Raw genomic sequence first — 13,359 nt, forward strand, 5'->3', positions numbered from 1 at the left:
ATGTTGAGAGAAATTGAATCACCAAGAGATTGGGATTCAATTACCCACTTGCCATGGATCTATACCCATGATTGAGAAGGAATTGACCAACATCAATTCATGAGAACTTGCATCTCTGATCCCTAATGATTCTCTCCATCATTAATTCTTATTTCTTTTGCTTCTAGTTGTTTGACTACCCATAACCCAATTCCCTTCTACATTCTGTTAATTTATTATTCTTGTCATCTACATTCTGTTCCTTTATTTCTTGCTATTTACTCTTATGTTCTTTAAATTTCTGCAACCTTTAATTCCTTGCAATTTATCTTTGATGTCATTTAAGTTTCTTGCATTTTAAGTTTCAGTTATTTACTTTCATTTTATTTCTATATTCCAGTTCTTTAAATTCCTTGTCATTTAAATTCCTGCATTTATGTTAAAAAAAAAAATCACAATGCTCATAAAATCAAAACCATGTTTGCTTGACTAAATTTACCATTTAACTAAAGTTGCTTGATCTACCAATCTCCGTGGGATCGACCTCACTCTTAGTGAGTTTTATTACTTGATGCGACCCGGTATACTTGCCGGTTGTACGTGAAATCTAATTTTTACGTATCACACTGCACTCTTGGGTCAAGATCACTGTCTCCTTTTCATTCCAGCTTCTCTTCTTGTTAATGAGCTCCTTGAGGAATTTTCCATACAATGGCATCTGCTCTAATGCTTCAGCAAGTAGGATGTTTATTTCCAGCTTCTTGGAAACCTCTAGAAATTTGGAAAATTGTTGGTCCTTGAGCTCTCTTTTGAACCTTTGAGGATATGGAAGAGGAGGACTGTAAGGCTTCACCTCCTTCTTCTTTTCTTGTGGACGCTCTTCCATGACTTGTTTTTCCTTCTTCGAGGCTTGTGGTTCTTCCTCCTTCCTCTTAGAAATCTCTTGATCTTTCTCCTCTGCTGTCATTTCTTCTTTATTGTTAGCCTTGTCACCTTCCAATGTCCTTCCACTCCTGAGTTGAATTGCTTTGCATTTTTCTTTGGGATTTGGAATGGTATCACTTGGTAAAACATTGGTTGATCTTTCAGCTTGTCTGGCCAATTGCCCTAATTGTCTTTCCAGATACCTCATGGTGGCCTCTTGTCTATCTTGACTTTTCATTAAACTTTCTTTCCCTTTTCCTAGACCCTGTGTGGTTTAAGCAAGTGCTTGTAAGGTTGGTCCAAGAGCTGAGATCCTAGTTTCATGATAGTCAATGGATGGTATGTTGGGATATGATGGTTGTTACTGGAAGTTATTTGGGTTGTTGAAGTTGTTGTTTTTGGGAATTGAAATGGGGTGTGGACAAATTATTTTGGTGAGTCTCTGAGTTGTTGGGTTGCTGATATGAATTTTGTGGTTTTCTATATGGGTTAGTGTTATTGGATGAATGAGGTTGATTGTTTGTGTTACAGGAGTTGTTGGAATTGTGATTCTTTTGCCATGAATTCTGATTATTACCCCACCTCAAGTTAGGATGATTCTTACATGATGGATTGTATGTGTCTCCATGAAATTCATTCTGAGAGGAGATTGAAGTGTTGTGCATATGTTGGACTTGTTCTGGTTGCTCACAGTTACTTTTCTCATCAGCTTCTTCATTCTGGCCCCATCCAATTGAAGGTTGGCTTGCTGTGTTAACTGCAGCCACTTGAAGTCCATCAATCCTTTTTGTCATCAACTCCATTTGTTGCTGGATTTGTTGGTGCATCAACTTGTTCTGTGCCAAGATAGTGTCCACTCCTTCTAGCTCCAACACATCCTTCTTTTGTACTGGTTGGCATTGCCTCTGATGAGCATAGAAGTATTGATTGTTGGTCACAGTGTCTATGAGATTTTGGGCGTCCTCTGCTATCTTCATTAGTTTTAATAAACCTCCTGCAGAGTAATCTAAAGACTCTTGAGCTCTTAAGGTCAACCCTTCTTAGAAATTATGAAGTCTGTCCCATTCACTAAACATTTCAGGTAGACATTTCCTTATTAGAGCTTTGTATCTTTCCCATGCCTCATAAAGTGATTCACCATCCATTTGAGTGAATGCTTGCACTTCTGTCTTCAATCTTATGATCCTCTGAGGTGGGTAGAATTTGGATAAGAATTTGTTCACCAAGTAATCCCAAGTGTTGATGCTTTCTTTGGAAAACGTCTCCAGCCATTAAGATGCCTTATCTCTCAAGGAAAATGGAAATAGCAATAGCTTATAGATGTCCGTATGCACACCATTTATCTTGATAGTATCACAAATCCTTAGGAAAGTGATAAATACTGATTCGAATCTTCAAGTGGTCCTCCTCCATAGGAACAATTGTTTTGTACCAGAGTAATAAGTTGAGGCTTCAACTCAAAGTTATTTGCATGAACATTGGGAATGAGTATGCTGCTCCCACAGTTTCTTGGATTGGGGAAGGTGTAGGATGCTAGAACCCTCCTTTGAGGTTGGCCATTGTTGTTTGCCACCTCTTCTGGTGGATTGGAGAGGTTACCCTCCATTTCTTGGTTTTCCTCTTCTGATTCTTCTTCTCCAATAACTCCCTTCCCTCTTGCTTCTCTTCTCAATCTTAAGAATGTTCTCTCTGGCACAGAATCAAAAGATGTTGATGCACCTCTTCTTCCTCCTGGCAAACAACACAAATAAACCAGAAACTAAAATAAAATACTCTATTGTTAGAGTGAGGTTAAGGTTAGTTTGAACAAAGTCTCAAACAGTTAGTATGCTTAGTAAAAACAACATAAAAATGCTTAATCTAGATTATCACCTTACTTAATCATTGTCAATCTAATCGATCCCAAGCAGCAGCGCCAAAAACTTGATGGGGGAAAATTTGATTTCCACACAATCTAACCGACAAGTGTACCGGGTCGCATCAAGTAATAATAACTCACAATAATGAGGTCGATCCCACAGGCATTGAAGGATTGAGCAACTTTAGTTAGGTGATGAATTTAGTTAAGCTAATATTAATGAATTGGATTGACAGAATGTAACTTGCAAGAATTCTAAAAGCAGTAAATTGACAGAATGGTAAATGGCAGAGAGCTAAATTGACTGAAAGTTAAAGTGCAAGAAATTAAATAAAAGAGATGAATCTTAAATTGTAAGAAAGGTAAAAAACTGGATCATAAAGTGCAGAAATTAAAAGTGCAAAAATTTTAAATGGCAAGGAAACTTAAAGTGCATGAATAATAAAGGGATTTGGGTTTGGGAAATTAAAATAGGACTACACAGTATGAAATTATAGCAGGTGCATAGGAATTAAAGTGAAAGAAATTCAAGTAAAGTGATTCATTAGGGATTGGAGATACCATAATCCTTTATGAATCATTGGGTCTCAACTCCTTTCTCAATCATCTAGTAGATCTATGGCAGATTGAAATTGATTGGATCCCAATTACTTGGCAATCCAATCTCTCAAATCACAATCAATCTTGCCAATTCTTTTATCTAATTTTCATGAGAAGAGGTTAAGTGCAAATCTCTCATCCTTAAGCCACACTAACTCTCAAGATCTTAATTCCTCCTAAATGGTGTTGATCAAGAGAGTAGTGAAGGGTAGATCTCTAATTCTAATGCAAGTGATTCCCTTTTCGAGGCTCACACAAGCATTCAATTGAATTCAACCTCCTTCTAGAGTAAAGAATTCTAAATCAAATTAGAAGATACCCAATAGCTACAAAGATGAATTGAGAAGGAGAAGAATTTCATTGATTTAAGGGAATTACAATAGAGCTCCTCCCCCTAATGAAGGTGGGGTTTAGTTCATCATTGCTCCAATACCAAAACAAAACGGAAATTTCTGAAGAAGATGAAGAACAGAGAAGAAATTAAACTCATATCTAAATCCATAGGAAAAACTAAAAGAAAGCTAAAATGAAAATGAAAATAATATCCAATCCCAAAATAAAATCCTTTTATGAAATCGAATTTCCTCCTATTCATACACTTTCTAATTTAGTCCTTAAGTGCTTGGAGTGGGCTTCTTGGCCTTCTGATGAAGTGGTTCCAAAATTTGTGCTTCCATGCAGCATCAGGTGAACGTAACGTTCTCATATTGAACGTAGCATTCTTTCACCGACGCATGCGCGCCCTTGGTGCGTGCGTGTCCCTTGCATTTTTCCCCATCGACGCGTGCGCGTACTGTGTGCATGCGCGTTGATGCTATCTTCTGAGATTGTTGGTATGAAGCAAGCTATGGTCACCTTGTAAATCTTAGTCAGGCAAACTCAAATGGTTATGAATGATGAATAAAACATAAAGATAAAGATAGAGATACTTATGTAATTCATTGGTGGGAATTTCAGATAAGCGTATGAAGATGCTTGGTCCCTTCCGTCTCTCTGCTTTCCTACTGTCTTCATCCAATCCTTCTTACTCCTTTCCATGGCAAGCTGTATGCAAGGGTTTCACCGTTGTCAGTGGCTACCTCCCATCCTCTCAGTGGAAATGTTCAACGCACCCTGTCACGGCACGGCTATCCATCTGTCGGTTCTCAATCAGGCCGGAATAGAATCCAGTGATTCTTTTGCGTCTGTCACTAACGCCCCGCCCTCAGGAGTTTGAAGCTCGTCACAGTCATTCAATCATTGAATCCTACTCAGAATATCACAGACAAGGTTTAGACCTTCCGGATTCTCTTGAATACCGCCATCAGTTCTAGCTTATACCACGAAGATTCCGGTTAAAGAATCCAAGAGATATCTGATGACAAGTCATCATATACCCATTTTTCAAGCTAATTTCATTTGTTTTGTTAACATTTATGCACTTTCTTGCATCCTAAGTAAGTGATTTGGAGTGAAAATGCATAACTTCTCTAAATCAAGCAACCACCATGAAATTAATGATAATCCATGAGGTTTAAGCTAATTTTAATTGAATTTTAATTGATTTATAAGCCTCTTGAATTTAGTGATACTTGGAGTGGTTGTTTTGGTTTATTGTAGGTGAAGAAAAGAAAAGAAAAGGAAAAGCGTGGCCTAAGAAGTGTAGCCCAAGGAAAGGAAAGCGTGGTCAAGACAAGAGGAAGTGTGCCGCATGCAAGGGGGAGGCAAACATTGCCCTCCACAAGGGCACAATGCCCTCTAGGAGGGCAATATAAGGAAACCAAACAAGGAAGGCAACACTGCCCTGCCCACTACAAGGGCAGAGCACAAAACTGTGCCTTGGAACCAAGAAGAAGAGAACCTTGCCCTGCCCTCCACAAGGGCAGTATCGGGCCTTCATGGAAGAAAATCAAAGGAAAAATGTCACCCATGCATGCCACAAGACTCGAACACGGACCAAGGAAGAAGCAAAGAACTAAGGTTGAGTGCCGTGCCAAGAAACCAAGGAAATTAATTGAACGTGCGTCCCAGCCGTGTTTCGAACACGGGACAGCAAAGTGGCAACACTGCCCTGCCCTCCGCGAGGGCAGGGCAGCATTTTGATGATGCATGGAGCTGGCGCACCAAAACTCAAATCTGGCGCACCAAGGCTCATTCCTGGCAGCACCAGCACGCACCAAGCTCGACCCTGGCAGCACCAAAATTTCCTGCCCTACCCTCCGCGAGGGCAGGGCAGCATCCTATGCACCAAGGAAATTTCTGGCGCACCAATTCTTGATTCTGGCGCACCAACTCTTGATTGTGGCAGCACCAACAGCGCACCAAGGCATTTCTGGCACACCAACTTTTCCTGCCCTGCCCTTGGCGCGGGCAGGGCAGCATTTCACGCACCAAGGCCGCACCAGCCTGCACCACGCCCGCACCAGCAACGCACCAAACATCAATTTTCTGCCCTGCCCTCCACAAGGGCAGGGCAGCCTCCTGGGAGCAACTTTTCATGGGCCGAAAATCCAAATTAAAACCCCATTTTAATTCATTTCTTCACCAAATCAAAAGCCCATCCAAATTCCAAAATCCAAGAATAGAAAGTGTATAAATAGAAGCTAGTTTGATGTAATTAGGACCTTTAGACTTACCTTTGGCTTTGCTTTTGAATTTTGCACTTTCTTTGAGCTTTGAATTTCTTGTAATTGTTCTTGAGAGACTTGACCGAGAGCTTAGAGGATTAAGGGAGAATTGACTGATCTCCTTCCTCATTCTTACTCAGGCAATTCTACTCTTCTGTTTCTGAGTTTTGGGTGTGTGAAATTGAGGAAATTATGTCTCAATTCCCATCTAAAATCTCTTTAAACCCTTTTCTGCATAATTGAATTTGATTTCTATTCTTCTACTGCTTCTTCTTTAATTTTCTGTCAATTGCTTTGATAACTCGGATCTGGGAAGGAAATTGGGTTTTAGGCTCTGCTACCTAAGCTCTTGAGTCCTGAGATCACAATTTACTTGGGTTCTTCTGTGAACCTTGCTGCATTTTACTTAAATTTTCTGTTTAAGCTTTCATTGCTTCCAATTCAATTCCTGCTATATTAACTGTGGCAATTCAATTTCTCTTTGTTTATATTCTGCAATCCCAGTCCTCAAACCCCTTTTATTTTCAAGCCATTTATCTTTCTTGCCATTTAAGTTACTGCAATTTATATTTCTTGCACTTTAAGTTTCAGTTATTTACTTTCTTGTTCTTTAAGATTCAGTCTATTTTACTTTCCTGTTCTTTAATTTACTGCAATTTCCCCTCTCCCTTTACATTCCAAGCAATTTAGTTTCTGTTAAACACAACCCACTCAACTAAAACTTGATTCACTTGACTAAATCAACCACTAAACTAAAATTGCTCAATCCTTCAATCCCTGTGGGATCGACCTCACTCATGTGAGTTATTATTACTTGATGCGACCCGGAACACTTGCCGGTGAGTTTTGTGTTGGATCGTTTTCCACACATCAATATCCACCCAATCTAAGGTAGAACGGAGGTGGTTGTCAGGCACGCGTTCATTGGTGAGAATGATGATGAGTGTCACGGATCATCACATTCATCAAGTTGAAGAACAAGTGATATCTTAGAACAAGAACAAGCGGAATTGAATAGAAGAACAATAGTAATTGCATTAATACTCGAGGTACAGCAGAGCTCCACACCTTAATCTATGGTATGTAGAAACTCCACCGTTGAAAATACATAAGACAAGGTCTAGGCATGGCCGAATGGCCAGCCTCCCAATGATCAAAAGATCTAAAGATCAACAGATTCCAAAGATCAGAAGATTAAAATATAATAGTAAAAGGTCCTATATATAGAGAACTAGTAGCCTAGGGTTTATAGAGATGAGTAAATGACATAAAAATCCACTTCCGGGCCCACTTGGTGTGTGCTTGGGCTGAGCATTGAAGCATTTTCGTGTAGAGAGTCTTCTTGGAGTTAAACGCCAGCTTTTATGCCAGTTTGGGCGTTTAACTCCCATCCTTGTGCCAGTTCCGGCGTTTAACGCTGGGAATTCTGAAGGTGACTTTGAACGCCGGTTTGGGCCATCAAATCTTGGGCAAAGTATGGACTATCAAATATTGCTGGAAAGCCCAGAATGTCTACTTTCCAATGCCGTTGAGAGCGCGCCAATTGGGCTTCTGTAGCTCCAGAAAATCCACTTCGAGTGCAGGGAGGTCAGAATCCAACAGCATCTGCAGTCCTTTTTAGTCTCTGAATCAGATTTTTGCTCAGGTCCCTCAATTTCAGCCAGAAAATACCTGAAATCACAGAAAAACACACAAACTAATAGTAAAGTCCAGAAAAGTGAATTTTAACTAAAAACTAATAAAAATATACTAAAAACTAACTAGATCATACTAAAAATATACTAAAAACAATGCCAAAAAGCGTACAAATTATCCGCTCATCACAACACCAAACTTAAATTGTTGCTTGTCCTCAAGCAACTGAAAATCAAATAAGATAAAAAGAAGATAATATGTAATGAACTCCAAAAACATCTATGAAGATCAGTATTAATTAGATGAGCGGGGCTTTTAGCTTTTTGCCTCTGAATAGTTTTGGCATCTCACTCTATCCTTTGAAATTCAGAATGATTGGCTTCTTCAGGAACTCAGAATCCAGATAGTGTCATTGATTCTCCTAGTTAAGTATGATGATTCTTGAACATAGCTACTTATTGAGTCTTGGCCGTGGCCCAAAGCACTCTGTCTTCCAGTATTACCACCGGATACATACATGCCACAGACACATAATTGGGTGAATCTTTTTAGATTGTGACTCAGCTTTGCTAGAGTCCCCAATTAGAGGTGTCCAGGGTTCTTAAGCACACTCTTTTTGCCTTGGATCACAACTTTATTTCTTTCTTTTTCTTTCTTTTTCTCTTTCTTTTTCTCTTTCTTTTTCTTTCTTTTTTCGATTTTTTCGAAAAAACAAATTTTTCGTATTCACTGCTTTTTCTTGCTTCAAGAATCATTTTTATGATTTTTCAGATCCTCAGTAACATGTCTCCTTTTTCATCATTCTTTCAAGAGCCAACATTCATGAATCACAAATTCAAGATACGTATGCACTGTTTAAGCATACATTCAGAAAACAAAAGTATTGCCACCACATCAAAATAATTAAACTGTTATAAAATTCAAAATTCATGCAATTCTTCTCTTTTTCAATTAAGAACATTTTTCATTCAAGAAAGGTGATGGATTCATAGGACATTCATAACTTTTAAGGCATAGACACTAATGATCACAAGACACAAACATAGATAAACATAAGCATAATTTTCGAAAAACAGAAAATAAAGAACAAGGAAATTAAAGAACGGGTCTACCTTAGTGATGGCGGCTTGTTTTTCCTCTTGAAGATCCTATGGAGTGCTTGAGCTCCTCAATGTCTCTTCCTTGTCTTTGTTGCTCCTCTCTCATGATTCTTTGATCTTCTCTAATTTCATGGAGGAGAATGGAATGTTCTTGGTGCTCCACCCTTAGTTGTCCCATGTTGGAACTCAATTCTCCTAGGGAGGTGTTTAGTTGCTCCCAATAGTTTTATGGAGGAAAGTGCATCCCTTGAGGCATCTCAGGGACTTGATGATGAGAGGGATCTCTTGTTTGCTCCATCCTCTTCTTAGTGATGGGCTTGTCCTCATCAATAGGGATGTCTCCCTCTATGTCAACTCCAACTGAATAACAGAGGTGACAAATGAGATGAGGAAAGGCTAACCTTGCCAAGGTAGAGGACTTGTCCGCCACCTTATAAAGTTCTTGGGATATCACCTCATGAACTTCTACTTCTTCTCCAATCATGATGCTATGAATCATGGTAGCCCGGTCTATGGTAACTTCAGACCGGTTGCTAGTGGGAATGATTGAGCGTTGGATAAACTCCAACCATCCCCTAGCCACGGGTTTGAGGTCATGCCTTCTCAATTGAACCGGCTTTCCTCTTGAATCACTCTTCCATTGGGCACCCTCTTCACAGATGTCTATGAGGACTTGGTCCAACCTTTGATCAAAGTTGACCCTTCTAGTGTAAGGATGTTCATCTCCTTGCATCATAGGCAAGTTGAATGCCAACTTTACATTTTCTGGACTAAAATCCAAGTATTTCCCCCGAACCATAGTAAGCCAATTCTTTGGGTCCGGGTTCACACTTTGATCATGGTTCTTGGTGATCCATGCATTGGCATAGAACTCTTGAACCATTAAGATTCCGACTTGTTGAATGGGGTTGGTAAGAACTTCCCAACCTCTTCTTCGGATCTCATGTCGGATCTCTGGATATTCACTCTTTTTGAGCTTGAAAGGGACCTCGGGAATCACCTTCTTCAAGGCCACAACTTCATAGAAGTGGTCTTGATGCACCCTTGAGATAAATCTCTCCATCTCCCATGACTCGGAGGTGGAAGCTTTTGCCTTCCCTTTCCTCTTTCTAGAGGTTTCTCCGGCCTTGGATGCCATAAATGGTTATGGAAAAACAAAAAGCAATGCTTTTACGACACCAAACTTAAAAGATTTGCTCGTCCTCGAGCAAAAGAAGAAAGAAGAGAGTAGAAGAAGAAGAAATAGAGGAGATGGAGATGGCCTTGTGGTTCGGCCAAAGGGGGGAGAAGTAGTGTTTAGGTTGTGTGAAAATGAAGGAGTGAAGAAGGGTTTATATAGGAGTGGGGGTAGGGTTATGGTCGGTTATGGGAGGGTGGGTTTGGGAGGGAAAGTGGTTTGAATTTGAATGGTGGGGTAGGTGGGGTTTTATGAAGGATGGATGTGAGTGGTGAAGAGAAAGATGGGATTTGATAGGTGAAGGGTTTTTGGGGAAGAGGTGTTGAGGTGATTGGTGAACGGGTGAAGAAGAGAGAGAGTCGTGGGGTAGGTGGGAGTCCTGTGGGGTCCACAGATCCTGAGGTGTCAAGGAAAAGTCATCCCTGCACCAAGTGGCGAGCAAAATTGCTCTTTGTGCCAATTCTGGCGTTAAACGCCGGGCTGGTGCCCATTTCTGGCGTTTAACGCCAACTTCTTGCCCTTTCCTGGCGTTTAACGCCAGTCTGGTGCCCCTTTCTGGCGTTAAACGCCCAAAATGGTGCCAGACTGGGCGTTAAACGCCCATCTGCTAGCCTTACTGGCATTTAAACGCCAGCAGGATCTTTCTCCAGGGTGTGCTATTTTTCTTTCTATTTTTCATTCTGTTTTTGCTTTTTCCTTTGATTTTGTGACTTCCCATGATCATCAACCTACAGAAAACATAAAATAACAAAAGAGAATAGATAAAATATAACATTGGGTTGCCTCCCAATAAGCGCTTCTTTAATGTCAGTAGCTTGACAGAGGGCTCTCATGGAGCCTCACAGATGCTTAGAGAATTATTGGAACCTCCCAACACCAAACTTAGAGTTTGAATGTGGGGGTTCAACACCAAACTTAGAAGTTGGTTGTGGCCTCCCAACACCAAACTTAGAGTTTGACTGTGGGGGCTCTGTTTGGCTCTGTTTTGAGAGAAGCTCTTCATGCTTCCTCTCCATGATGACAGAGGGATATCTTTGAGCCTTAAACACAAAGGATTCTTCATTCACTTGAATGATCAATTCTCCTCTATCAACATCAATCACAGCCTTTGCTGTGGCTAGGAAGGGTCTGCCAAGGATGATGGATTCATCCATGCACTTCCCAGTCTCTAGGACTGTGAAATCAGCAGGAATGTAATGGTCTTTAACCTTTACCAGAACATCCTCTACAAGTCCATGAGCTTGTTTTCTTGAATTGTCTGCCATCTCTAGAGAGATTTTTGCAGCTTGCATCTCAAAGATCCCTAGCTTCTCCATTACAGAGAGAGGCATGAGGTTTACACTTGACCCTAGGTCACACAAGGCCTTCTTGAAGGTCATGGTGCCTATGGTACAAGGTATTGAAAACTTCCCAGAATCCTGTCTCTTTTGAGGCAGTTTCTGCCTAGACAAGTCATCCAGTTCTTTGGTGAGCAAAGGGGGTTCATCCTCCCAAGTCTCATTTCCAAATAACTTGTCATTTAGCTTCATGATTGCTCCAAGGTATTTAGCAACTTGCTCTTCAGTGACATACTCATCCTCTTCAGAGGAGGAATACTCATCAGAGCTCATGAATGGCAGAAGTAAGTCCAATGGAATCTCTATGGTCTCATTTTGAGCCTCAGATTCCCATGGTTCCTCATTGGGGAACTCATTGGAGGCCAGTGGACGTCCATTGTGGTCTTCCTCAGTGGCGTTCACTGCCTCTTCCTCCTCTCCAAATTCAGCCATGTTGATGGCTTTGCACTCCCCTTTTGGATTTTCTTCTGTATTGCTTGGGAGAGTACTAGGAGGGAGTTCAGTAATTTTCTTGCTCAGCTGACCCACTTGTGCCTCCAAATTTCTAATGGAGGACCTTGTTTCAGTCATGAAACTTTGAGTGGTTTGGATTAGATCAGAGACCATGGTTGCTAAGTCAGAGTTGTTCTGCTTAGAACTCTCTGTCTGTTGTTGAGAAGATGATGGAAAAGGCTTGCTATTGCTAAACCTGTTTCTTCCACCATTATTGTTGTTGAAACCTTGTTGAGGTCTCTGTTGATCCTTCCATGAGAGATTTGGATGATTTCTCCATGAAGGATTATAGGTGTTTCCATAGGGTTCTCCCATGTAATTCACCTCTTCCATTGAAGGGTTCTCAGGATCATAAGCTTCTTCTTCAGATGAAGCTTCCTTAGTACTACCTGATGCATTTTGCATTCCAGACAGACTTTGAGAAATCAAATTGACTTGCTGAGTCAATATTTTGTTCTGAGCCAATATGGCATTCAGAGTATCAATCTCAAGAACTCCTTTCTTCTGGTTAGTCCCACTGTTCACAGGATTCCTTTCAGAGGTGTACATGAATTGGTTATTTGCAACCATTTCAATTAGTTCTTGAGCTTCTGTAGGCGTCTTCTTCAGATGAAGAGATCCTCCAGCAGAGCTATCCAAAGACATCTTGGACAGTTCAGACAGTCCATCATAGAAAATACCTATGATGCTCCATTCAGAAAGCATATCAGATGGACACTTTCTGATTAATTGTTTGTATCTTTCCCAAGCTTCATAGAGGGATTCTCCTTCCTTCTGTCTGAAGGTTTGGACTTCCATTCTAAGCTTACTCAATTTTTGAGGTGGAAAGAACTTTGCCAAGAAGGCATTGACTAGCTTTTCCCAAGAGTTCAGGCTTTCTTTAGGTTGTGAGTCCAACCATATCCTAGCTCTGTCTCTTACAGCAAAAGGGAATAGCATAAGTCTGTAGACCTCAGGGTCAACCCCATTAGTCTTGACAGTGTCACAGATTTGCAAGAACTCAGCCAAAAACTGATGAGGATCTTCCAATGGAAGTCCATGGAACTTGCAATTCTGTTGCATTAGAGAAACTAATTGAGGCTTAAGCTCAAAGTTGTTTGCTCCAATGGCAGGGATAGAGATGCTTCTCCCATAGAAGTCGGGAGTAGGTGCAGTAAAGTCACCCAGCACCTTCCTTGCATTGTTGGCATTGTTGTTGTTTTCGGCTGCCATGTGTTCTTCTTCTTTGAAGATTTCTGTTAGGTCCTCTACAGAGAATTGTGCCTTAGCTTCTCTTAGCTTTCGCTTCAAGGTCCTTTCAGGTTCAGGATCAGCCTCAACAAGAATGCTTTTGTCTTTGCTCCTGCTCATATGAAAGAGGAGAGAACAAGAAAATATGGAATCCTCTATGTCACAGTATAGAGATTCCTTGAAGTGTCAGAGGAAAAGAAAAATAGATGGCAGAGGTAGAAAATTCGAACTTATCAAAGAAGATGGAGTTCGAATTATGCATTAAGGAATAGTGTTAGTCCATAAATAGAAGGATGTGAGAAGAGGGGAAGGAATTTTCGAAAATTAAGTAAAAGATTTTGAAAACATTTTGAAAAACACTAATTGATTTTCGAAAATAAGAGTGGAAAAGAAATCAAGTGATTTTTGAAAAAGATTTGAT

The 13,359-nt window shown here is 40.5% G+C and overlaps 1 non-coding gene across 1 annotated transcript; it reads left to right on the plus strand.

Annotated features, from left to right (window-relative positions):
* Nucleotides 1–12,407: 12,407 nt before the first annotated feature.
* LOC112719310 (small nucleolar RNA R71) lies at nucleotides 12,408–12,515 on the plus strand. The gene has a single exon (XR_003161616.1). It is a non-coding gene; the product is annotated as a small nucleolar RNA R71 (small nucleolar RNA).
* Nucleotides 12,516–13,359: the final 844 nt, after the last annotated feature.

Source organism: Arachis hypogaea, chromosome 10 (assembly GCF_003086295.3).
Source record: "Arachis hypogaea cultivar Tifrunner chromosome 10, arahy.Tifrunner.gnm2.J5K5, whole genome shotgun sequence".
In the NCBI taxonomy this organism is placed as follows: domain Eukaryota; kingdom Viridiplantae; phylum Streptophyta; class Magnoliopsida; order Fabales; family Fabaceae; genus Arachis; species Arachis hypogaea.